This window comes from Martes martes, assembly GCF_963455335.1.
Source record: "Martes martes genome assembly, chromosome: 16".
In the NCBI taxonomy this organism is placed as follows: Eukaryota; Metazoa; Chordata; class Mammalia; order Carnivora; family Mustelidae; genus Martes; species Martes martes.
The window spans coordinates 47,642,990-47,668,164 of NC_137904.1; the positions used below are offsets into that span (position 1 = coordinate 47,642,990).

General features: G+C 48.9%; 1 protein-coding gene across 1 annotated transcript in view; it reads right to left on the minus strand.

Annotated features, from left to right (window-relative positions):
* Positions 1-20,373, minus strand: part of MAP3K14 (mitogen-activated protein kinase kinase kinase 14) — a 43,019-nt gene extending 22,646 nt beyond the window's left edge. Inside the window, exon 1 of the mRNA XM_080826544.1 lies at positions 20,307-20,373. The gene's annotated coding sequence lies outside the window, so the exon portion shown is untranslated. The remainder of the gene's footprint in view (positions 1-20,306) is intronic.
* Between the last annotated feature and the right edge of the window lie 4,802 nt (positions 20,374-25,175).

Genomic DNA, 25,175 nt, shown 5'->3' on the forward strand with positions numbered 1-25,175 from the left:
GTCCCAAGTGAGGAGTGAGAGAAATGAGGCCAAGCCGTCAGGGCTTGCTTCGAGGGCCCCCAGCTGTCTGAGGTCCAGCTGTTGTGCGGTTCACACGGCCTGTCTCGGGTGGACAGGGCTCAGCCTGAGCTATGGCCCTCCGGAGAGGCTGCGGGGCTGCCCCTCACCCCATAGGAGCCATCATGTTGCTTCGGCAGTGAGCTGGGCTGCTGGCCAGGGGCCCTGATCCTTGTCTCCAAGAGCATGCCGGGCTCCCCAGGCCCCCTCTGCAGTGCCTGGATGACTCACCCAAGAGGCTGGCAGGCAGACAGAGGAACAGGCAGGCCGCTGAGAGGCTAACCCAGCAGCTGGCAGCTGAACCTGTGAAGGGCACGGGAAAACAGGCTGATCCTCACCTCCCAGGGGCACAAAATCACAGCCTGGGAGCTGTACGGCTTCTCCAGTGCCACATGACCATGACTCAGACCCTCCCTGATAGCCTCCAAGTTCAAGAAGCTATTCTAAGGATACTCTGGCCTGACAGCAGCTCTCCTACACATTCACACGTTTGCTCCCTCCCTCCTTCCCCACTTCTACAAGGGTGCTGGCCTACAAAAAATAGGGTTCTGCACTGAGCCTGGGACTGCTGGCCAGGCGGACTTCCTAGGCCTGGTCTTTGCCCCTGGCTTGTTTTCTGGGGCTTATTGCCCCAGACCACTTCCCTGAAGCTCTGCCCCTTCGTTCTCCTATAGCCTGTGGGGTGTGAAGACTGAGCCAGTTGTGTCTCTGCCTTTGAAGGTAAGTCCAAATCCCAATCCATTACTCAGTCCGGACGCTCGTCCCGGCTCCATTCTGGCCTCAAATGCATCCTGCTCCTTTGCTCACTGTCAGAGCTGCAGATGTGGGCACTGGTAACAGCCAAGCCCACTGAGTTCACCTACAAGGCCATGGATACCAAAGGGGAAAGGCAAGGCGTGTTACTGGTTCAGTATTCTTTTAGGGCACGTACACTGCTCGTCTGTCTTCTCTGGGGCCTCGATGATCCCCTGGAGAAGTCTGGGCATATCTGTGATCTTTGGGCATATCTGTATGACATGCCTGCTGTGGGCAAGGCTCCTGGGCCTTGAGACAAACTTGGCTCCCTCACCAGCTAGTAAAGCTCTGTTGTCTGTGTTGGGACTTTTTTTTTTTTTTTTTAAAGTAGGCTCCATGCCCAGTGTGGAGCCCAGTGTAAGGCTTGAACTCACAACCCTGAGCTCAAGACCTGAGCCGAGATCCAGAGTCAGATGCTTAACCAACTGAGCCATCTGGGCACCACCAAGTTGGGGAGTTCTTCGTGTGGGTTCAAGGACAGCTTCAGGATGGTCTGTGACTCGCAGAAACTATATACGGTTTGTATTTTTACAGGGAAGAGGTCCACAGCTTCCATCACATTTTCCAAGGGTCTGACATTCCCCGGAAAGTTGCTACAGTCTCTTTAGAAGATCAAGGCCATGATTCTGGCACTGCTCTTCCATGACAAAGAAGAGCTCAATAATGTAGCAGTTTCCCACCTGACCGCAAGTCAAAATAACCAGATGGTTCTAAAATGCACTTGCCCTAGACCTCCTGAAACAGTTGCTGGGCAGTAGGCCCAGAATCTGTACTTTTGACAGGTTCTCTGGGTGATGCTGTGCCAAGGGGTCAGAGACTACCATCTGATCCCTGGTCTATACTGTAAGGCCATGCTGTCCAATACGGCAGCCATTAGCCACATGTGACTATTTACATTTAAATCGATTAAAATTAGGGGCACCTGGGTGGCTTAGTGGGTTAAAGCTTCTGCCTTTGGCTCAGGTCATGATCTCAGGGTCCTGGGATCGAGCCCTGCATTGGGCTGTCTGCTCAGCAGGGAGCCTGCTTCCCAACCCCCCACCCCCCCGCCCCCGCCTCTCTGCCTACTTGTGATCTCTGTCAGATAAATAAATAAAATCTTTTAAAAAGTTGATTAAAATTAAATAAAACTTAAAAATCAGTTCCTCCATTACACTAGTTACCATATTAGTGCAGATAGAGAACGTTTCCATCACTGTAAGAAGTTCGATGAGACAGTTCTTGTTTAAGACTATGATAGTAATGTTTTCTCTGACAGCGAAATTTCTGTTCCTAGGATTCTGTGACAGGACTGGAATTTAGGCTAAATGAATTGCCGATTAACTGGAAGCTACAAAAATATGTTTTATTTTGATCTTCAGTGATGATAACCTTCATATTTCAGTTCCCTTTTTTAGTAAGTGCAGCAAAAACACCAGACTAGGAACCAGAAGATCTGGGTTCTAGCCCTGGCAACTTAAAAAAAAAAAAAAAGCAGTGGGACCATTTCTGTCAAATGAAATCATAGCTCAACGCCCAATATATAAAAGAGCTAGAAGCACGCAAATGACATGTAACTCACATGAGAACCAGCTGCTCTGCCAGAGAAGGTGGGCAGGAGCCTCACATCCTCAGCTTCCCTTCATCCACCAAGGATTTCTGTGGAACGCTAGGTCCTCTTCCGAGGAAGAGAGTTTGAAAACCGGTGGCCTAGGAAACCTTCTGAGGTCTCTTCTAGTTCCCCAAATATAAACGATTTGTCAGGATCATTTGAGGGCAGGATGACCAATTCAGAACGATCACTCTTGATATTCACTAAGCCCCTACCATTATTGACCTCATTTTCAGATGTGAAGACTGAGGCTCGGAGAAGGCCAGGGGCCTGCCAGACCAGCCATACGGTTACAATTTGCAGAGGTGGGGCTGGACCTATGTGGCTGTCTCCAAGCCCGCACACTCAACCTTGAGCAGGCCGCTGAGAATTCCTCTCTCAGCTGCTTCCGACTTGTTTTGAGGACTGGAAGAGGCAGATTCCGTGAAATGCCAGTCGGTCTGCCTGGCCCGCAGAAGACATTGAATGAAAATTCATTCTCTTGCCCTTCATCTGCCTCATAAATGCCATCATTGAGACAATGGGGCTTCGCAGTGTGGGTGCGACAGAGTCAAGGTGCTCAGCTGTAGCTAAAGAATTCAACACACTGAGCCTCAGGTCTCTGTATATAAAAGGCAAATAAAAATCTCTGTTTTATAGGCTCATCTTGGAAATGTCCAACGAGGGACAAGGGCGGACCAGGGCAAATCCCTCTCATGACTATTTCATCTGGAAGTAAAAACTTGTCCTCCTCTGAATGCCCAGAGGGGACAAATAGCAGAAGTAGAATGACTCAACTTCCTTAATAAGATATTAGTTGAAAACCAATCTTATTCTGATGCTTCCTCTTTTAAGCCGTCGGCTTGCCTGGCTACTAGGCCACACTGGGCTGGCTTCTGCCTATCAAGAATGAGGGGCTGTGCAGGAGGTGAACCAAGGTCAAGTGCCAGGCAGAGTGAGCTGGCCTGGCAAACACAGCCATCCGGCCCGGCAGACCCAGAGATCCTCGTACACGCTCAGCGCTGGCTCCCCTTTCTGCCTTGCCTGCTCTCCCCAGACTCCCCCACCTCTGGCCTCTGTTCTGGCCAGTCTGCTCCTCTCACTTGCCTGAGCACAGCAGCAATGGGTAAGCCTCGAATTCTTTTCCTTTGGTCACCTTCTTGCTCTGGTAGAGAATGCCTTCTTCCTTTATTAATATCCATCCTTTATAACCTAGCCCCTCAACGAAGCTCTTGCATCCACTGCACAAGTGTTCAGGGAGGGTCCCCTAAGTGCCAGGGCCTGTACTAACCGGGATCATTCATTCGATGTCATCTGTGCGTTGGGCATGCGCAATGTGCTTTATCCATTTCGATAACTCACAGAAACCTTGCAGGGTGGGTGATATTATTCCCATTTTACAGATGAAGAAATTAAGGCTCTAGGAGATGAACTTCCTGCAGAAAAAAATGAGTGCCAATTTATACAACTAGAGCAACTACCATGGGATTAGAGCTAAAGCTTCCTGGCCCTTTCCTCGGGGACCCAAGGATTCCCAGTTCCATTCTAGAAGAAAAGCTTGTTGGCAGAGGCCCCTGGAACATCAAGAGCCTGAGCAGTATTACTACCATGTGGCTATTACTGCTCCCATTTTGCCCACAGGGTCTGTCCACTGTTCGTATTTAATGGCTTGGCCTGTGTAGGCAGGAAACACAAGAACTGAAAATGAGGGGTCTCCCGTAAAAGCCGAATCAGTGATAAACTGGTCAGACTTCTAGATGGGTTACACCACCACATGTTCCTGAGATGTTAGAATGTTTGACTTGATTAGTTTTCACAGGTCATTCCATTTTCTTAAAACAACAACAAACCTCCCCTCCCCCAGCACATAGAAGGCACTCATGCAGGGTTTCTAAACCAGAGGGCAAAAAAAGAAAACCAGAATCCTTGATCACTCTAACAAAAGGCAAGGAAAGAAGGAAAAAAGTAGCAAAGGAAAAGGACACTAAGTATAAAATGAGAACAGAAATGAAGGTGGCAAAAGTCGAAGTATTAAGGCAGGATTAATCACAAAGAGATTAATAAGCCCAGCTATTAAAAGACAATCAGATAAGATTTTAAAAGATCCAGCTAGATGCTTACTAAAAGAAACAAAATAAAATTATATAGAAAGACTGAAAATAAAGGATGAAAAGAGATATGCCAGACCAATACTCACCAAAGACATGTAATATTCATATCAGACAAAATATTTAAGATGAAAGGTTATAACTTATATGCAACCAATAAAGAGCCTCAAAATCCAAAGGCTGGTGGCAAGTTGAGGCTTTATGGATGAGTGAGGTCTCTGCTTTGAGTGTCCTGTCAAAGAGAGCTGCAGGATCTTTTTTTTTTTTAATTTTATTTATTTATTTGAGAGAGAGACAGTGAGAGAGAGCATGAGCGAGGAGAAGGTCAGAGGGAGAAGCAGACTCCCCGTGGAGCTGGAAGCCCAATGCGGGACTTGATCCCGGGACCTGAGCTGAAGGCAGCCGCTTAACCAACTGAGCCACCCAGGCGCCCAGAGCTGCAGGATCTTAATAACACAGCCTTCTTCAAGCATGGGTTGGGTCTGCGGGAGGTTGGGCTCTGTGCTGAGTACTGGGTGTACACTGAGGAAGGAGACCCAGTCCCTTAAGGCGCTCATAGTCTACCAAGGGAGAGACACGTTAGAAAATTACAATACAGTATGGTCACACAGCAACAGACACAGACACAGAGCAGACGCAATGGGGACACTTGGAGGGACACCTAGCTCAGCCTGGTGGGTGTCAGGAAAGGCTTCCTAAAGTCCTCAGGCTAATAAGTCTCAAGGGGTGAGCAAAAACTACCCAAGAAAAAGGAGAAGGTATTCTAGGTGGACGGAAAGGCAAAAGTTAAGGCACAGAGGTGAGTCTAGAAGAGTCGCAAACAGCTCCAAGTTGCTGGTGGGCAAAGCTCAGGTCATGCGGGGGTTAAATTCTTAGGAAGAGGGGTAGAATTCGGAGGCAGAGTTCCAGAGGGAGGAACCTACAGGGTAGGGGCAGATGGTGGATATGGGTACTGACATGTAAACTGTGCCCTTGGGACAGAACTCTCACCCCACCTCTCCTGCCTGCACTAACAATACTCCCAGCTCTGGGAGCCTTGCTGAATTTTTCCCCCCAGGTGGAGAGGCCGAGTGAGGCTGGAGGCATCTCCAAACCGGCCTTGCACGCCAGCTTGAGGCCTGCATCCCAGGAGAGCAATTTCTGGCTTAGTGTTTCGCATTAAGGATCATTGAGGATAGGAAACGAGAATGCACCTCAATCGTTAAAATCTTGCCGATCAATTTTAAAATAAAGACCTGTCACGCCCACAGAAACTCAGTCTCGCCAATTCCACAGGTCAAACTGCTAGGTAAATGAAATGTACAGAACAAAATTTCTGACTGTCCTCCGGCTGCCGCCACACACCCGTCCACGCTGGCTAGCCCCACACGCGCGCAGAGACCCTGGTGTCTACAGGCCCCTTCAAATGTTCCCGGCAATCACGTCTGTCTATTCCATTAGCACAGGCTTCACCCACTTCCAGCTTCTCCCTGACCCCCTCCCATCCCAAGCTAATCTGAAAATATCGTGTCTTTAAGATAACTTCAAGTTCAAAGACATCTGGTAGCTCTGCACTATTTATAGGCCCAGTATCAACTCTGTGGTCCATAATCTGTCTGACCACTATTTCCCTAAAAACACAGGGTCTGGCTGTGGCCACTCCGGTCTCTCCACGCCCGACTCGCTCGCTACTCAAATCTATAGGTCTCTGTGTGTCCCGTGTCTTGTGGGGGCCACCCTACACATCCAGCCTGTCCTTCACCCCCAAGCTGGACTTAAGTCTCCAGGAAGTCCCTCCCAATGGCTTCACCGAACTGGTGCCTCCTTTTCTGACTGCCTATGGCACTGGCTCTCCTCACTCTCCTTAGCCTCACCGTGGCCCCCACACTGTCACCCTCCCTTACTCCTCAAATGAAATAACGCAGATGAAAGAACTCTGGAAACAAGACGCATTACACCAAGAGGAGATAGCCTTGTGTGCACAGCTCAGAGAACTGTGTCTAGATAATGGAGCAAACAGAATTATGGGAAAAGATGCATCATCAGAGATGCTTAGTATATTTTATAATACTAAAAGCTGGAATAAAAATGTCTGATTACAGGGGGAGGATAATTATTAATTAAATCATGGTACATCCATTAATGATGCTTACAAATAATTTTTAACTATATGGAAAAATGCTGATGGGACACAGTATTAATAAAGAAAAGATTCAGAAGTATATCTAGAGTATGATTCCACCTAGCCTGTGTCTGTTTACTACATCAACCTTTATAAAAATGTACCCAGGGCACCTGGGTGGCTCAGTCTGTTGAGCTTCTGACTCTTGGTTTTGGGTGGAGTCATGATCTCAGGGTCCTGGGAGCGAGCCCACATCAGGCTCAGCGATTAGCACGAGTCTGCTTGTCCCTCTCCCTTCTCCTCTGTCCGCCCCCACCCTGTGTGCATGCTCTCTATCCAAAATTAATAAATAAATGAAATATTTTAAAAGGGGTGCTAGCATGGCTCAGCTGGTTAAGCATCCGCCTTCAGCTCAGGTCATGATCTTAGGGTTCTGGGATCGAGCCCCACATTGGGCTCCCTGCTCAGTGGGGAGTCTGTCTCTCTCCTCCTCTGTCCCTCCCCTCTCCCTGTTCATTCTCTCTCGCTCTCTCTCTCTCAAATAAATAAAATCTCAAAATATTTTAAGAAATAAAAATAAATAAAAATGCAGATACCTAGCACAGACAAGCTCACTCTTGGTGTTTTAATTTTTTTATACTTTTCTAATTTTTCCATGTTTTTTCCAGACAGCATGTATTATTTTTCCCAGTTTTCACTTTGTAACAGATAATGTTTCCGAGTGTTTAAAAAAATACAGAAAGGCTATACAGTGAAAAGTGTATGGCCTTCTCATCCTTGCCCCATCCCTCTGAGGGGATCTCAGTTACCGGTTTCTTGTATGTCCCCCCAGAGATGTCTTCGGGGGAGTATTACTTTTATAATGAAAACAAGCGATCACTCAAAAAAGGGTCTCGTGGTATGGGAATTGAAGAGGCATCTGGTTCACAGTGTGAGTGGGGCTTAATAAACACGTGATACTAAATATTCCCAACCCACAGCCCCCACGGAGGACTCCTCAGAATCGCTACAGCTGGTCATCGAGTTCGGGCGGCAGCGCTACCGAAAGAGAGGGCTGGAGATGGGCAAGCCCGTCCCTCCTGGTTTTGGTTTTCATTTCTGTCTCTTTCTTGCTTCCCACTGGGGGCTGTTATGACTCAAGAAGTAGGAAGGTGCTCAAGGTGGCCCTGTCAGCCGTCCTCAACTCTGAAGGCCATGGCTTCCTTGCTTTTATGTATAGTCACCGAGGCCAAGTGTGTACAGCGGTGAAGGCCTGCGCTAGTGCTAAATGTAAGAAACGCCCGTGGGCACAAGAGGCTCCATAAAGAGCGGGACACACAGCAGAACTGGCCCCGAGACAAAGCCACCAGCCCCTCCTTCCCTGCTGATGTCGAGGGTGGGACCCGAGGGTTGGTCTGAATCTGGGAAACCCGAAGAAGGCAAGCTGTGCTGGCGAATCTCTCCTACCTTCTTTATATAATATCTGACCCTGTTTCTTTTTTCCTTTAAATGAGAGAATTAAAAAAAAAAAAAAAGATTTTGCTTATTTATTTGACAGAGAGAGAGAGAGACAGCGAGAGAAGGAACACAAGCAGGGGGAGTGGGAGAGGGAGAAGCAGGCTTCCCGCTGAGCAGGGAGCCCGATGCGGGGCTCGATCCCAGGACCCTGGGATCATGACTTGAGTTGAAGGCAGATGCTTAATGACTGAGCCACCCTGGAACCCCGTTTCTTTTTTTGATTTGTATTTTGTTTTCAACTACAAAAGTAGTATTTGTTCACTGTAAAAATTTCAACCATACAAAGTACTTAAAGGGAAAAAAAAAAAAGAGAACTTGGCCTCATTCCCTCCTCCCTACAATGTAAATTTGGTGTAAATCCTTCTAGTTTCATTAGCGCATATATATATATATATATATATATATATATATATATACATACATACATATATATATATAAATAAAATATTTGGGACTATTTTTAAAAGAAACATTGGTTTACAGATAGCTAATATTCTACAAATTATATCTTTGACTTAACAATAGATTATGGAGAGCATCTGGGTGGCTCAGTCAGTTAAGCATCCAGCTGTTGATTTCAGTTCAGGTGGTCATTTCGTGGTTGTGAGATCGAGCCCCGACTCGGCCTCCATGCTGGGCACTGGAGTCTGCTAAAGATTCTCTCTTTCCCTCTCCTTCTGCCCCACTCCTCCATTCCCTCTCTAGAAACAAAATAAAAAAAACCCTAAAAAACAACAAAAAACCCACAGTAGATTATGGACGCTGTCCTACTTCAATGTATGGAGAGCTCTTTCATTTTTTTTCTTTCACTTTTTTTTAATGGCTCTGTAAGATTCCATGGTAGAGGGGTGCCTGGGTGGCTGAGTCAGTTAAGCATCTGCCTTTGGCTCGGGTCATGACCTCAGGATCCTGGGATCAAGCCCTATGTGGGCTTTGTGCTCCATGTGGAGTCTGCTTGTCTTTCTCTACCCCTCCCCCGACTTGCTCTTTCTCTCTTTTTTTTCTCTCTCAAATAAATAAATAAATCTTAAAAAAAAAATGAAAAGGATTCCACGGTATAAATGTCCAATCATTTCTCCTCCTATTCTCCTATGGATGTTCTTGCAAATTGTTCCCAATTTTCCAGTCTTACAAGTATTACTGCAAAAACAAAACAAAACCCAAAAGCTCTTTATTCACTTCTTTGTGTACTTTTATAGGTAAATTCTAGGTGGTAAACACCTAGAGCCGGAATTTCTGGGTGACCCTTCGCATGGTCACTCTTCTCTCATTTCTAGGTGTTAGGAAAGTGGGGAGCATTGATCAGTCCAGGATAGGTGGTTCCCAAACATTATACGTCATTTGCTAGAAAGATGCTATCCTTGCCTTCAAGATGCCTATAATCTAGCAGGGGAGAGTGGCTGGCTGGCTGAATAAAGGAATCACAAAATGATCTTGGGATCAGAAGGGCCTTTGGAAGTCATCTATTCCAACATATCACTTAATAATCCCACGGATGGCCACCCAGCTACATAGCAGGATGGCCTTGGAGTCCAAAGGTCTGAGCTGGAGCTACAGTCTCTCACACTCTGGGGGGTGACAGGTAAAGATCACTTACTCTGGAGATTCAACTGTCTCATTTGTAAAACAGGGATGCTCGAATGGAAACAACAGGATTTTACAGGACAGCTGAATGCAAGAAGCAGTCTTTAAACGCCGCGTACTGTGCCTGGAATATAGTGGGTGCTTTGGTAAACGTTAGCAAAACCTCCAACGAGAAGGAAGCTGATACAAGACGAGCGGTCCTTTCCGGGACTGGAAGTACCAATTGTTTGAAAGTCTTTGCTTCTACAGAGCTGAAATCTGCCTTGCAAAGCCTCTAGCCAGCAGCCCTAGCGTCAGGAGGAAGGTCTGGAATAGATGCCGTCAAAGGAGGAGGGGAGTCCCAAAATCAGAAGGGTAGAAGCAGTCAGCAAGGCAAGGTCAGCCTACGAGGGGGATGTTCTTTGAGGTGCATTCTGCGCGTGCCGTCCAGCCTCTCCCTCTGTTGGCAGTGCCCAGCTCCCAATGGACTGAGGAACGAGCTGCTGGTGCATGAGGAACCAGGACCCAGAATTCCTTGAGAGCTCAAGTTGAAATTAGCTGTTCCGTGGACATCTTTGGCCTGTGGACAGCAACAGTCTGCTACTATGTGTATACATGCTAATTACATGCCAGTGTCAATAATAATAGAAATAACGGTAGCTTTACTGTTTGCTACATATTAGGTTATGCATGCATTGTCTCTTGGACCCTCTTAAGAACTCCGTGAGCGGGGCACTAATATTGTTCCCTTTATACAGAGGAAGAAACTGAGGCTCAGGAGCTCAAGTAAATTAGTCTGATGCTAATAAATAAATAAATAAATAAGTCTGACGGTACTCTACAAGGAAGTGGCAGAAGCCAGATTTATGCCCAGGGGCTCTTTTGTCAAAGTACAGATTCTTAAGGTTAACACTCTGTTTTCACATGATCTAAAGCTTTAAAAAATTGAGACCCAAACGCAGAAGCTGCCACAAGTCAAAGGTTTGTTAGTGAGAAACCCAGGGACTGACCCAGGAGGGAGCATCTCCATTAGGGAGTATAAACGCAGCCAGCCTATGTTCTGCAGCAAAGCAACTTTAAAATGGCAATGGGAAGCAAAGACTTCAAGCTGGACACGGGGCAGCCCCATGTTCCTTAGTCTCCCCATGCCCGGCGTGGGCATCAGGTCGGGCACGCTCAGGCCCATTGCAAGGACCAATTCTACGACAAAGTTCAAATGTGCCCTGCATTTTAGAAGGTCTGGCTCCAGGCCTTCTGTGATTTTTGTTGCTGTTTGTTTGTTTAATAGCAAAGCCTTGAGCGTCAGTCAGCTAGTATCTTCTCAAATAGGGTCGGTACTTTGTCTCCAGAGCCCTGATAAAGGGCATGGCGTAAGCTCTAAAAGAAAAGTGTTACAAAAGCATTTTCAATTCAATTCAATTTCAATTTGAATCCTTTGCAATTTAACTTTTGAATCCAACAGCGTACAGAACATGCCACTGGGGTGTCACTGATCCACGCAGGCGATTATGGAATTGGTACGCAGGAGAATGGTGGGTGGGGGGGGTAGTGAGGAAAAGAAAACAAAACAAAAAACCCAAACAATCATATGTGTGTCTCATTTTACACAATAAGCAGCAGGGAATTTTTAATGTATGTTAAGTAAAAAAAAAATTGCAAGTGTGTTCTGTGGGGTATTTTGTGTCATTACGCATCTTGATTAAGCGGGGCTGCAGTAATTACCATTTGGTAATGATCAATTTCCAAAGATTACAGCGCCATAAACTGCCCCAGACACTAAAATCATGCCAAACACAATCAGCTTTCTTTTGATGAGTCAAAATGTACTTCTCGATCTTGTCAAGCCTTGAGGTTATTACAAGTATCATTTGGTTGTGAAAAACAGTTCTTATTTAACCTTCTGAACTGGATTCTGAGCAAGGGAGCAGTTCCCTGGGCTAAGGTTAATCTCACTGAAATACAACCACTGCCCTCCTCTCTCGCTTGGTAAGGAACTCTGTTTTCCCAGGTGGAACTTCAAGCAGGGTCTACCTGTACTCAGAGCAGATGGAGAAAGACAGGTTCAGCCTCCCTGTGAGGGAGGAGACTTCAAGTTCATTGTAGTCACTGGTGACTGGTTTTGAAATTGAGGAACTAGTTTGAGGAACTTCAGAATAAACAAGAAACCCAAACAACTCGGTTTTCCACAGAAGACTTCCAACGCACAGGGGTAAATGGAAGGAAGCACACGGTCCAGCTCTGCTTTTTGGCAGTGGAACCCTGACCGTGGCCTCATTTCAGACGCTGCCCTACACAACCTTTGACAGAATTGGCCTGAGTGACAACTTGAGGACGTGAGCAACAAAGGTGACTTTGACATGTCCCTTTATAATACAGGGTCACACTCTTGTCCTCCTTTAGGAAGGGAAGAAAGGCCTGGGGCCTGTGGTATAACAGGGAGCATTCAGAGGCTCTCAGAGTATTCCTTGGTCAAGGAGGGGAAACCATGAACAGACTGTGGCTCCTTCAGCCTCTTTTGGGCCAGGAGGGCCCAGCAGGAGGAATGTGGATGTTAGTCTTGTACTTTCCCTGGACCACAAATCCTTGGCTGGTGGATCCCACGCTCCAGGTGCCGTGCTGGCCGACAGATGCCAGATGCCATGGTGACCGGGACAGACAAGACCTTGCCCTCACGAGGCTGTCACCATCATAACCCTGGAAAGGCTTTTTTGGAACGCTGAACTTAGTTACGAAGAAGCACAGTCATGGGTCAGGCTTTGAATCATTTGCCTGTGAACCTGTGTCAGAGCGGCGCCAAGCACACGGGATCCTGTCACCGCCTTCTCTACTGCAGCCGGGAAGGGTGGGCTAAGTCAGCCCTATCTTCAACAGCTGCCAACCTGTTGTCTGCTTCTGCTCTGAACTATGTGTGAGCACATATTTCTCCTGACAGGGGCTTCACCTCTGCAAATACGTTCCCTTCCTCCCAGACTGCCGAAGTTTCCTGATTGTTCTCAAGGTCCTTTTCCAAGCTGACAGATCCCACCCAGGTCCCCACAGAATGGGAGGTGGGGCTCCTGCCCTCTAAGGAACTCTGTGCGTAACAGAGTTGGGTCAAGCTGGACAAGGAGGACCACCGGGCCGCGATGCCTTCCTGGCTCCTCTCCAGCCCCCAGAGTCGTGGTTCACGATTTAGCACCTTCAATGTCTATCCCCTCCTCCCGTCCCGCTGCCCCAGCAAGCTCCCTGAGGGTAGCATCTCCGTTCTCCTTGTTTTCATATTCTAGCACCTGTCAGAGCCTGCCATATGTGACATTCCTGGCAAAGGCTCACTGAAAGGATGACTGATATACTCCTAAAGAACACACTAGTGTCCCAGCTCTAAGAGCCTGTCTGGTCTGGCATCCGAGTGTCCAGACAGTCCCATACACCTGGTGAGCAGAAATAGGCAGAGCCTGGTGACCAGGGGTGGCTGTATTCTGACTGCACCCCAGCAAGAAGGTGTCACTCAAGCTGGCTACTGAGCTGCCCTTGTCCCCTTTCTTAAATGCTGACCTTGAGACCCAATTACTTCCAATTCTTTGAGAAGATGACCATCCTGTGCCAGACAACATCCATCTGGGCTCCAATGTGCACATATATCCTTGACAGGAGGTGGTACACGAATCTCCAGCTTTTACATTTATCTATTTATCTCTAGAAAGCTATTCCTGCCTCTCAAAGTACATCTGCCAACAGTACAGTCCCAACAGTAGGCTGGGACTACCAGGCACAGGCTCAAGGAGCCCGGTTCATCCAACTAACTTCTTGGGCCAAAGTATTTCTAATCTTAACTTGTAAGAGCATCTTCATCTGAGTTTGGCTAAGGCCCCCTTTCCTCCTAAACCTCCCAGTCATCCCTAGTATTGACCAGGAGACCAGTATTGACTAATTCTGGCCCAGTGAAAGGAACTGTCAATGAAGGCAGACAGTGGGTGGTGAATCTCAGATACAACAGCTCTTTGCATGTACAGGGGCCATCATCCAGATGGGACATCATGCTTTGCCTACAGGGAAGAGCTTCTTCACTGAGAGTTGCTGGCTGAATCCAGTTGGAATGACCCCTGACTACTCTGGCTTTTCTGGTCAGCTGCATCCCATGGGCAACATGTCCCTTCTTCACAGTGGAAAGATGCAGAAGAGCTTCTTGGTGCCCAGTGGGTTTGCACCATCACGGTCAATCATTAATAGGATCTGAATGCCCACTCTGGGTAAGACACTGCTTGGGGAGGTAGGATGGTGCCCTAAAGGTGCAGGCAACCTTTGAGACTTCCGGGTAACCCTGCCCAGAATTGTTTTTTCTTATCAACCTTGACCTCCTTTTGGTTACACAAACTCATGGTACAAGAGAGTGTCAAGTGAATAGCTTTCTGTCGACTTTTTCTTAGGCTTAGAGCAGCTGCTCTGGCTCCACCCTTCCCAGGTCTGGCAGAGCTTGCAGCAAGACTGACAGTGATGGGGTCAAGGGAGGGGAATAAAGGAGGAACTAGTTAAAAAATCCAATTCCTACTCCGCGAGTAGTTCCTTTGTTCAGTGGCAGCACAGCACGGTGAAAAGAGCCTGGACTTTAGTTCAGATTCTGCCACGAACTAGCCATGTGACCTTGGGCAACCCACTCAGCTTCTTGGGCCATCATTTTCTCTTCTGTAAAGTAGTGGAGAATGTGAATGGTAATGGTCATTTCCAGGCTGTAATTCTAACAGCTTTTTCTTGACAGAGTGGTTAGGGCCTAAAGGTCGCTTAGCCATGCTTGCCTGGAAATGATGGCTGGCTAGCTCAGATTGACGGGCTGTGGCTCTGGGGCTGAGCAGAGGGTCTAGTAATACTAATTCTTCCCCTGAGGCTTCAATAAAGTCAAGCCCACTTTGTGGGTAACCCTGGACATTGCCTACAGATGTCCCTGACCATTAGCTGTCAAATTCAACACCAATTCCATGGGTCCAGAACAGAGAGTTTTGAACAGACTCTTTGTCTTGGTGGATGCCTGGTCATGGCCTTAGTGGGAAGAGGGTGAGCAGAAGCCATAGCAACCAGAAACTAGGGGGGCAGGAATGGCTCAGGACTTTCCTCTGTTGCTTCTTTCTGAGTCCAAACACCAGCACTGGATGCATAGACAACTGAAGTGGTGGCAGGCTTGGAATGACAGTAAAATGACAGTTTCTTGAAGTCCAGGGTTTCATCTAGCGTTTTCAATCTTTGGAGCTCTTCAGAGCCTTCCAACTCAGGTGGCAAAAAGAAAGGCAGCAGATAGAAAAGGGCTCCCCAAAAGGTCTTTCACACCAAAGCATGGTTTGCTCTCTCTGCTCTTTGCCAAGGGGTTTCCCAGCTCCCCGGAGCCAAAGCTCCCCTCCTGCTTCTTTGCTGACTGTCACTGGAATGGGGCCATTTTCCACCCTCAAGGTGGCTGGACTCAGGAGCGCAGTGACACTGCTGACCTGGGCTCTGTGCCTCGTCCACATGACCCCCTCCCCCAGCCAGGGGATCCATCTCTCTGTTGGTTGGCAAGCCTTGGGAGCCTCCCATTTGTTTCCTTATCCCTGCCTCCAAAGCCCTTCCGCTGAAATGAAAGTGATCTTTGGTAGAGGCCTTTTTTTTTTTTTTTAAAGTTTATTTATTATTATTTTGTCAGTAATTTCTAACCCTACCACGGGGCTCGAACTCATGCCCCCCAGCTCGAGAGTTGCATGCTCTTCCAACTGAGTCAGCCAGGCGCCCCGTGGCAGAGGGCTTCTTGACAAGGTCTGCTTAAGACTTCCTCTGCAGTTGTGCTGGGGAATAAGCCGCCTGTCACCTACACCCCTGCATGGGTGACTCACCTTCTAGAGAAAGTGCTCTGCTCACCTAAGCAAAGCTGCCTGGAAAATGACTAAGGCACCTATCAAATGCACTCCGTGAGGCCAAGCAGTTAGTGAGCCGGGCCCAGACGCTCTGCCTCTCACCTCCAGCCTGAAGTCAAGTGTGGGGCTGCCACTCCAGGCCTGCTGGTTTCATTTTCATCTGAACCGAGCTCCACATGAGGCTTGACATCCGGTGATCTATTTTTTCTAAAAACTAGGTTCACTTTAGAAATGACTCTCTGGCCATGAAGACAGCTTCCCCAAGAGAAAACAAAATGTTATTTAAAGGGAACGTCAGCCTGGTGGGAGCCGGTATTTTTGTTTTGTATTAAGAAGAGGAAAAAGGAATTTAAAATGTAGTGTGAGACTTTTTTTTTCCCCTTGGGAAAAAAAAAGTCACCAATTCCTTGGGTGATTTAAAGGAAGATCTGCAAGCCCCTGACTACAGATCCAGGACCCCCAGATACGGGAGTAGAAACAAGCTGACAAAGCTGTATTTATAAGGGGGAAAGGGCGGTGAGCTGGGGGTGCCACGCAGTGGTGAGAACCTCGCCCCACGGAACCAAAATCTTCCCAAGTCCCTCAAACAAAGAACAAGTCCTTGCTGACTTATATTCTATACAGTATTTTCCCATTTTTTTCATCTCCAGAGCTTTAGCTCTGGGACCTGCTTCCCTGCATGAGGGTGGGAGGTGGGCGGAAGGGAGTCCTAGGAAGGCCCAGCCCAGCTTCTGGCTCAGAGTCCTGGGAACACTTAGGGTGCCCTGGGTGTAGGTTCACCAGCTCTGATTGGGCACAGCCCGGGCCTATGTTGGCTCCTTTGGAGGGTGGTGAGGGCAGTGTTTAGTACACGACAGGGAGAACGAGACAGCGAAACCCCGGCCCAGAAGAAACGTCCTCCGGAGGTCCTCCTGAGAGAATGACTCTCCCCTGTCAGGCGGTCTGACCCTTCCTGACATCATCTTACAGAGGAAAGGCAACGAGGACCACTGCTATTACCACCACGACCACCACCACCATTTGTAGGCGTCATGTTCTGGGGCTTATTAGGTGCCAGGCACTGAGCTCAGCACTTGACATCTGTTCTCTCATTTTCTACTCAAAACAATCCCATGAAAAATTTCTGATCCCATTTACAGATGCGGCACCCGGTGCCAAGGGAAGTGAAGTGATTTGCCTGAGTCACACAGGCAGACAGTGGCAGACCTGGACCTGACCCAGGTCTGTCTGACTTGACAGCCGAAACCCCCGCATCTGAAATTGGAGACACTGCGGACTTGCTCTATCAATTTGGTCCGATCACCTGACCCCTCCGTGTTAATTTCTGCATCTGTCAAATGAAGAGAAGCAGACTTGTCCAGGGGATGTGTTCTTCACCTTTCAGCCTTTTATTCATAAGTAATTATGAATAACCAAAGGCCAATAATAATCGTCAGCAATACTTATGAATATTAATACTTGTTAGCATAAATAGATAAATAAGGCGGCCACCCTGGTTTAGTTACATTCACAATTGACATGTTTTGCAGGAAAAACAAAACAAAACAAAACAATTTATCCTTTCATGAGTGGGTTAGTAGACAAAGCAGTAAACTAGAGGTCCAGAAATGTGGGCTTAGATTCTGGGCATGATAGTGATGTCCTGAATAATCTCATCCACTTTATTCCTCCTAATGAGGGTTCCCTCTCCTGATCTTTGGTCCTGCCTTCCTTTACACTAATGCTATAAGAAAGTACCCCCCAAAAATGGCTACAGAGTACCATGACTCTTGATGCCATGTAATCTTAAGGGATTTCTATCAGGATGATAAGGGGTTAAAGGACATAAACCAGCAAGCCAGGAAGAGGATCTTTTAAGACTAAGAAGGGCACACAGGCCACTGAGGAAAAATGTCTTTTCTCTGTAGTGTCACTCAGGTAAATAAGACAAGCCCAGAACTAAAGGCTCCATACCCAACCTACTGGAACGTCTCACTCAGCTTAACTGAAATGCTCTACTAACCAAATTGCCCTAAGTTTAGCCTTCTATTTCTAATCTACTGCTTTCAACATTTCAGTCAGCATCACCAAGTGCATGCAAAGCCTTCACACGTGCAACACTTCAAAGGCTCACTTCAGATGCTCAGTCCCCCACTCCTTTCCCTTCCTCCCGTCGTCGTGCACAGAGGCCAGAGGGCCTGGCTTATCCGTACAGTTCCCCAAATCCACTGACATGGAATGGTCTCCCTTCCCGCCAATTTCACACCGGTGCCATCAAAAGTGCCCATAAGGCTCAGATGTTTCCAGTTTAACTGAAATACTAAAATGGGGCAAACAGGAAGCATCAGACACAACTGCGGTAGTGACTTATTAATCACGAAAGCAGAATTTTAGTTGCATTTTAACCTTTTGCCAGGAAAAAAAAAAAACAGCTTTGAGGTGATGGAAGCCATCGGTACAAATACGCTGCCTAGACGAGTATCAGGCTGACTTATACTTTAATTTAGGACTGAGTTTGGCTCTATCATTTTCTTAACTATTCTCCCAGAAAGAGCATCTGTCAGGCCAACCAATATGAATCTGTCAGCTCTTCATCAAGGCAGGCAGACCTGCTAGGAAAGCTCATGTACTGTCCACTGAGACAGGAAAAAAAATAGGAAATTCAAAGTGATTTCATGGGCCAAAGTGATAGAGGGCTCTTAAGAGGGTGCCAACAACGAAGAAAACAGCCCTGGATGAGGCTTTGCCTTTCCCATCTCTACAGATCTCTCACCAGGCCTTGGCTGCGATGAACTGTTACCATAAACCAAAAAAAAAAAAAAAAAAAAAAAAAAAAAAATCACAACAGTTGCCTGGAGTTGGGCAACCAATCAGGGCAAGCCTGCTTCTCAACATTAAATGATATACAAACACTCCAAGCAGATCACAAAGGAGTCAGTGTTCAACAGGAGAACCAAAATGAGGAACCAAACCTCCATCTGTTGAGGCGAAACAGCCAACCAGACATTTTTGTTTAATAGATAAAGGCTCATTTGGCAGGGTCTCCGTCTGTGGTGCCGCTCCCACAAACCCTAACAGACAATACCAGGGGCCAAAAAAAACCCCCTTCAGAACTGCTCCTTATAATCTGGAAACAGGCAGAAGGTGACCTAAAGCTTAGCAGCGGATTGCTGCCTGATTTTACAAAAGTGCTGGAACACACACCTGGGTACGTATCTCTAAAATTAAAGTCAGAGACTCTAACTTTTATTTTGAGACCTTCTGAGAAGTTCACCACACCCTTCAAAATAAATGAGGATGTCCTCAAGGTGTCAGAGGTCTGGCATCACTGCACCCCAGGAACCGATTTTGACATCACTTAAAAAACACCAAGAGTAAATCCAAACACATTGTGACATGACAAGCAGCTGTCCTCTCATGGTGAGGGCAAAAACACCACACCAAACGTCTCCCCTCTTCTTGCAACTAAGTCCCATCACGTGGTCCTGGTCCAGGGAGAGGAATCTGGGTAAGACTCCAGTGGCCCAGGCTCTTCACCCTGAGTCCTAGCTATGATGTATACCAAGCACCCCCCCCCCAACCTGCCTCAGGTACCTCACCTATAAAACAGGACAATACTGTCTATGTTTTCACCCAGACGTCTCAAGGAAAAAGGAGGTTACAGGTAGGAAGATACAGAGTAAAAAAAAAAACACATCACTAACACATCACTAATGTTAAGATATTATCTCCCTCTAATCGTTCAGACAGACCATGTTTCTAGTCAAGGGGTTTTCAACATTTTTCCTGGAATGAACTTCAGACTGCTATTTTGTACTGGGCCCCACTTCTCATCATTTAATTTCACTTGCTTTTAGATTCCTTAATCAAGTCACTGGTGTTCACTGTCTCCAGTGGACAAAAATAATTCTGCCATTTACACCATGGATTTCTGCACATTTTCTCCATTCATCCTCTTCTCTCCACAGTACTTCCCCCATCCACCTTTTAAGATCGGACGCAACATTTAAAACTCCAATTAGGAAGGAAGCGCTTTTTTCCAAGTTACCCAGTACCAGGGAGGCTTCTGGGCAGGTGGGACTCTGCACTGGCTAAGAGGCCTCTTTCTGCCTGGTGCCCCACGGGCTTCCAAGATTGGAATATTATACGGGAGCCCACGGATGAAGTCCTGAGTGGAGCGGAGACAAGGATTACAGAGGGTCACGGTAAGAAAGAGGATGCTGAGAGTGGCCAGCACCGGCCCGCTGGTGCCAAGCGCAGGCTCTGCTCCTTCTCCCCGCCTCGGGGTGTGACAGAGAACTTCCCAAGGGAAGGCCGAGGGTTTCACTGCCAGGGCAGGTGGGAGGGCGCAGGACCGGAGCGCTTGTGCATCGGCCACCTTCCGTCCCCGGCCGAGGCGAGTTCCCACCCTGGAGGCATCGAGGGAGAGGAGCAGGAGGGGCGGGCTTCGCGACGGGGCAGAAGAGCGCAGGGGGAAAGGGGGTTCTGGGGAAGGGGAAGCAGGGCGCCCCTTGGCGCGCTCTGGGCGCGTGTGCGGCCTGCGGGGGTGCGAGGCGAGCACGGCGTGCGACCTTGGCCCTGGCAGCGTGGTGTCAAGCGAGCGCTCGCGGCCCGCCGCCGAGGGCCCCCCGAGCCAGTGGATCTGACCGGCCGCGCCGCCGACCCCCACCACTCCGGGCGGCGGGCCAGGCCGCGGCCTGGCCCCAAGCTAAGGGGCGACTCATCCCAGCCGCTCCCTCGACGCCCCGCTCCGGACCCCGGGGTCCCACCCAGTCACCTACCGGCTGAGCGCCGATCTCCCCAACCAGCGAGTGTCTCGCGCTCCCCTCGCGCCTTCTCCCGCCGCCGGCCGCCGACCGCTGGGCTCCGGGACTACGGTCGCCCCGCCCCGGCCTCGAGCCCCGCCCCCTCACCGCCTTCCCGGCCGCCCTCGGGGCCACGCCTCCCCCGGCGGCTGCAGATTTGCCTCTCTTCGCGCCTCCTTGCTCTGGCCGCACCTCGACCCTTGGCCCCGCCCACTCCTCCAGTCTGACCAATGAGCCGGCGCGTCCCGGCTTGTCCCGTCGTACGGCCCCTAGCAAAGATTGGCTAGGAAGGCCTCGTTTCCAGAAATGGGCATTATTTCCGGACAGTGTTTATAGAGCAGAGATTGCTAGGCGGACGGATTGACAGAGGCGGAGGCGGCCGGGGTGTTGGTGGAACCACACATGCGCATTGGGCTTCTGGCAGTCTTACGGGTTGCGTGCTTCTGGAGGTTACGGGAAGGAAGGGCGAGTGTGCGCATGCGTGGGCACCCCAAGCTAGGGACTCAGGTTACCTTGGAGACGGCGAGGCGCTCTCTCCTGGGTCTGGTTCTGCTTCCTCTCTGCACTTAGCCTGGGCTGCTGAGGAAGGTGTGGCGTTGCAGAGGCGGGGGGTGGGTACTGGGGTGGGGGGTGGTTAGAAGGTTAGAAACACTTTTATTGAGCACTTACTGTGTGCCTGGCTCTGTAGAATTCCCGAGGACGAGTAAGACAGGTTCAAGTGCCTTTCCTTGAAAAGCCTGGGGAGCCTAGGGCCTGATGGGTCAGACCTGTATGTTGAAACCCAGGTCTGATGAGAGAGCTTGCGGATGGCTTGGTGCAACCTCTTCCTACAGCTGGAGGAGCAACGTGGTGGGAGCGCTGCACGAAGCATCTGCCAGCTGGGTTTACTTGTCACAGGGCCAGAGAGTAGACTGGAACTTAATCTATGCGAGAAAAGGGGCTTGGACTTCGAGTATGCTCCAGGGTGTCACCTGGGGTTCCTTCTGACGGGGGCGGGGGAGGGGGGTAGTGTGGGGGAGTGGTTAGGGAGCTGTGGGTAGTTTTTCTTTTCTAACTTTTGCGTCTCTGTACCACGGTGAGCTTCTGTTTTATTTGTAATAAACAATTACAAACTTTTAAAAAACAGTTTGTAGGGACCTGGGCACCCCGTCCCCTTCAGCGGTCCATGGCAGGCAGGTCTGGTAACTGGCTCTAGGGGTAGGGGTAGGCAGGGCCCATTCCCAGGTGGTCTTGGGAAGTAAGGATCATCCCATTCCTGGAAGTTTTAGAGCGAAGACCTGCTTAGGAGTTCTCATTTTCAGACAGTCGGTAGTAGCTCAAAGCTTATTTTTGGAGAACTAAGTTATTGGGGGGTAGGGAAGACCATTTATTTAATCAGGGGTGGAAAACTCACAGCCTAAGGGCCTCACCCACACACTCAGGCCACAGATATGTTTTGTTTGGCTGGCTGAATGTTGGTTTTTGTGTTTTTTCTGTATCTGTGTGTGTGTGTTTAATTTGAATGCCTTAGAGCACAGCCTGCAGTTCCAGCCTCTGCCTGTGTTATCTTATACCCAACCACTTAGCTTATGTCATCCTTCTGGCCCCTGAAGCATTTGAGGTTGTGGTCCTCAAAATGCCTGGGCTTTGGAGCTGGATAGTGTCTGGTGCCTGACCGGCTCTGTCTCTGACCTGGAGGGGGTGGGCAAGAAGGAAGCTGGGGGGTCCCTAAAACTCCTTCCAGCCCCAGGGTTGTCGATATCAGTCACTCCGGGAGAGGCGGAGCTTGGGCAGATGGTGATTTACAGGTCGGTATCAGTAAGCCTGGATCCTCTGCTCGCCTCTCCCACCACCTGTTCGCCTCTGGGCACAACACTTCTCAGGAAAGACGTGGGCACAAGCCAGAGTCTGCAGACGCTCCCTGGCTTGCCATCATTCCTTTAAGACACTCAACGCCCATGTACTTTACCCAGATTCCCCTGACACTTCTTTGGGTCCGGGTTCCCTGCATGCATCCAGCACCCCATCCAGATGATCTGAACTTATTTTTTAAAAAATTTTAAAATTTTTAAAATTAACATATAATGTATTATTAGCCCCAAGGGTACAGGTAGATGATCTGACGTTAAATCTTTAAATACACTCATGTGTATTAGTGGGAGAGAATTACTTGTTGGCCCAGAGCTGCAACTCCCAAGAAGGAATTTCGAATCAGGTTGCAGCAAAGGGACAAATCCTGACGGGTGAGGAAGGCATTTGGGACAAGGGGGTGCTTCGTGGTTTCAGCTACCTTTCTCAGGCCTTTCCAAGCCCCGATGTGTGTGGGGTGAAGTAAAATACGATTCCCACTCCCCGGTGAGCACTGCGGAATTTCTGAGCCTTGAGATGGCTGCACTCCTGGAAGGAGAGCTCCGGGGCAAAATTACTTCCTCCCAGTCTAGCTAGTTAAGTCACGATAACCTGGAAAGGCTTCTAGCCTTGAGTCACTTGCACAGCCCCGGCTCTGTTTTAAATAAAAGAAATTGACATTTGCGGAGTGACTCACACCTGGAGCAGTGAGCCAGGTTCTCAGCGTTCAAGGATTTCCACATCCCGCCCCAATGGTTCAGGTTTAGAAAAGGGGTAAACTGCAGCGTCTGTCTTTTGAGACCTTGCATAAGTGTTAGCAGACCCTTCTGAGTGCTTTATGTGTGTGTGACCTCCCTGAATATTCACTCTAGTATGGGCCTCCTCAGCCTGGCACTGTGGATGTTTGGGGCTGGGTAATTGTTTGTTGTGGAGGGCTGTCATCCGCGTTGTAGGATGTTAAAGAACACCTCTGCTCACTAGCTGCCAGTAACACCACCCCCTACACCCAGTTGGGACAACAAAAGATGTCTCCAGACATTGCCAAGTGTCACCAAGGAAGCAAAATTGCCCCCTTCCGAGTTGAGAACACTTACAGTCAAACCCCATAGAGTACGTACTATTAGCACCCCCATTTCATAGATGAGCAAATTGAGGCTCAGAAAGTTGTGACTTTCACAAGGTCACTTTGCTGTAACAGATGAGCTGGGGGGCGCCTGGGTGCCTCAGTTGGTTAAGCACCTGACTCTTGGTTTTCAGCTCAGTTTGTGATCTTGGGGTTGGGAGATGGAGCCCTGTTTGGGGGCTCTGTGCTCAGCAGGGAGTCTGCTTGAGATTTTTTTTCCCTCTGCTCCTCCCCCCTCCTCCCTGCTCGTGTGCATGCTCTCTCTCTCCCTAAAATAAATAAATACATCTTTTTAAAAAAAGAGAGAGAGGAGCACCTGGGTGGCTCAGTGGGTTAAAGCCTCTTCCTTCGGCTCAGGTCATGATCCCAGGGTCCTGGGATCGAGCCCCACATCGGGCTCTCTGCTAGGCAGGGAGCCTGCTCCCCTTCCTCTCTCTGCCTCTCTCTGCCTACTTGTGATCTCTATCTGTCAAATAAATAAAATCTTAAAAAAAAAAAAAAAAGAGAGAGAGAGAGAGCTGGGATTCAAACCTGTGCAGCCCCAGAGCCCTGCCCTTCTGTGTGTAGGTCTCTGCAAGGAGCCTTTGGGCTTCAAGCAGCCATTTGTCCATGAAGACTGCCTTTCGTGCCTCAAAGAGACAATGCTTGGAATTCCTTTGATCATTTCTACTCTTCTGTTTGCTTTGGAAAAAAGGAAATTATATTATGGGTTTTATTGTCTTAGTCAGCACGGTTCGTGGTGTCCAGCCATGTCCGGTGAGAAAGTGGCTAGTGAATCATCTGAGTATCTGTGGGTGTCAGGCCCCAAATTCCTGTGAGATCCTGGAGCTATACTTGAGAAGAACTCAGATGTGAGGCTGAGATCAGAGATGATTGGGGGCCAGGGATGGATGTTCCTGGAGGAGGGGCAGTTGTATCTTCCTGATCAGAGCCTGCCCAGGGCCACAAGCGTGGTGCTGTCGCAGCCCTCCCTTGCTTGGACATACCATTGCGGCCACCCGGTCTAGAGGTGTGTGTGGGGCTAGGGAAGCAGGAGAGGGAATGGATGCAGACAGTGGTGTGCTAGAGCTCTGTTCCTACTCTGCCTTCAGTGACCTCATGTTGGTAGCTGAACACTGGATGAGAAGAGTATTTACCCTGTGGGAATTGGCAAACGGTTTAAGCCAGTGTTACCCACCCCCAAGCCTGTTGTTAAATACTTATCCGCACACCATTGCATGCAAATCCTGGACCCTGGCTGCCTCCCACCAATTCTGCCACACATGGGAGCTAGAAGAGGGCATGGCGGACCATGGAGTTATTGGGGAAGAGGAGGAGCCATGATGATGTGGGTAAGAAGAGGTGCCCATCTCCACAAAGGATGGAAGGAAGGTTAGGGGGCTCTCTGTGGGGCACTGGACAAAAATGACCTTACCAAGAGTAGGTCCCAGACATCCTTTCTGATATCCCTCTCAACTTGGGAGCCCTCTTAGGGAGCCCTGGGTTAAGGCTTGACACAAATTCTTCTTACTTCCTAATTGGTTATCCCCTCTTAACTCCCGTCCCTGCCTCTAGTCTCCCCTCTGTACCACCCTCAACCCTTCTGGTGGCTTTAATCCTCCTAGGAGACCACTGTGGTCATGTGTTCCACCCCACTGCGTCCCAGCTTCTCCTGCCCTTGATCTCCCTGCTTTAGCTTCTTCCTCTCAAACTCCAAATGCGATCAAGTCTCCCCAGCCAAAAACCAGACAAATTATAACTGAAAAACCCTTCTGTCCTGGCTTTCCCCTACACTGTTGGCCCGGTCTTCTTCCCCCTCCTAACTCCCAAACTTCTTGGCACTCTGGGTGTCTGCTTCAGCTCCCCCTTGCCTGTACCCCTTGCTATCTGGTTTCTGGCCCACCACCCCTTGTCTC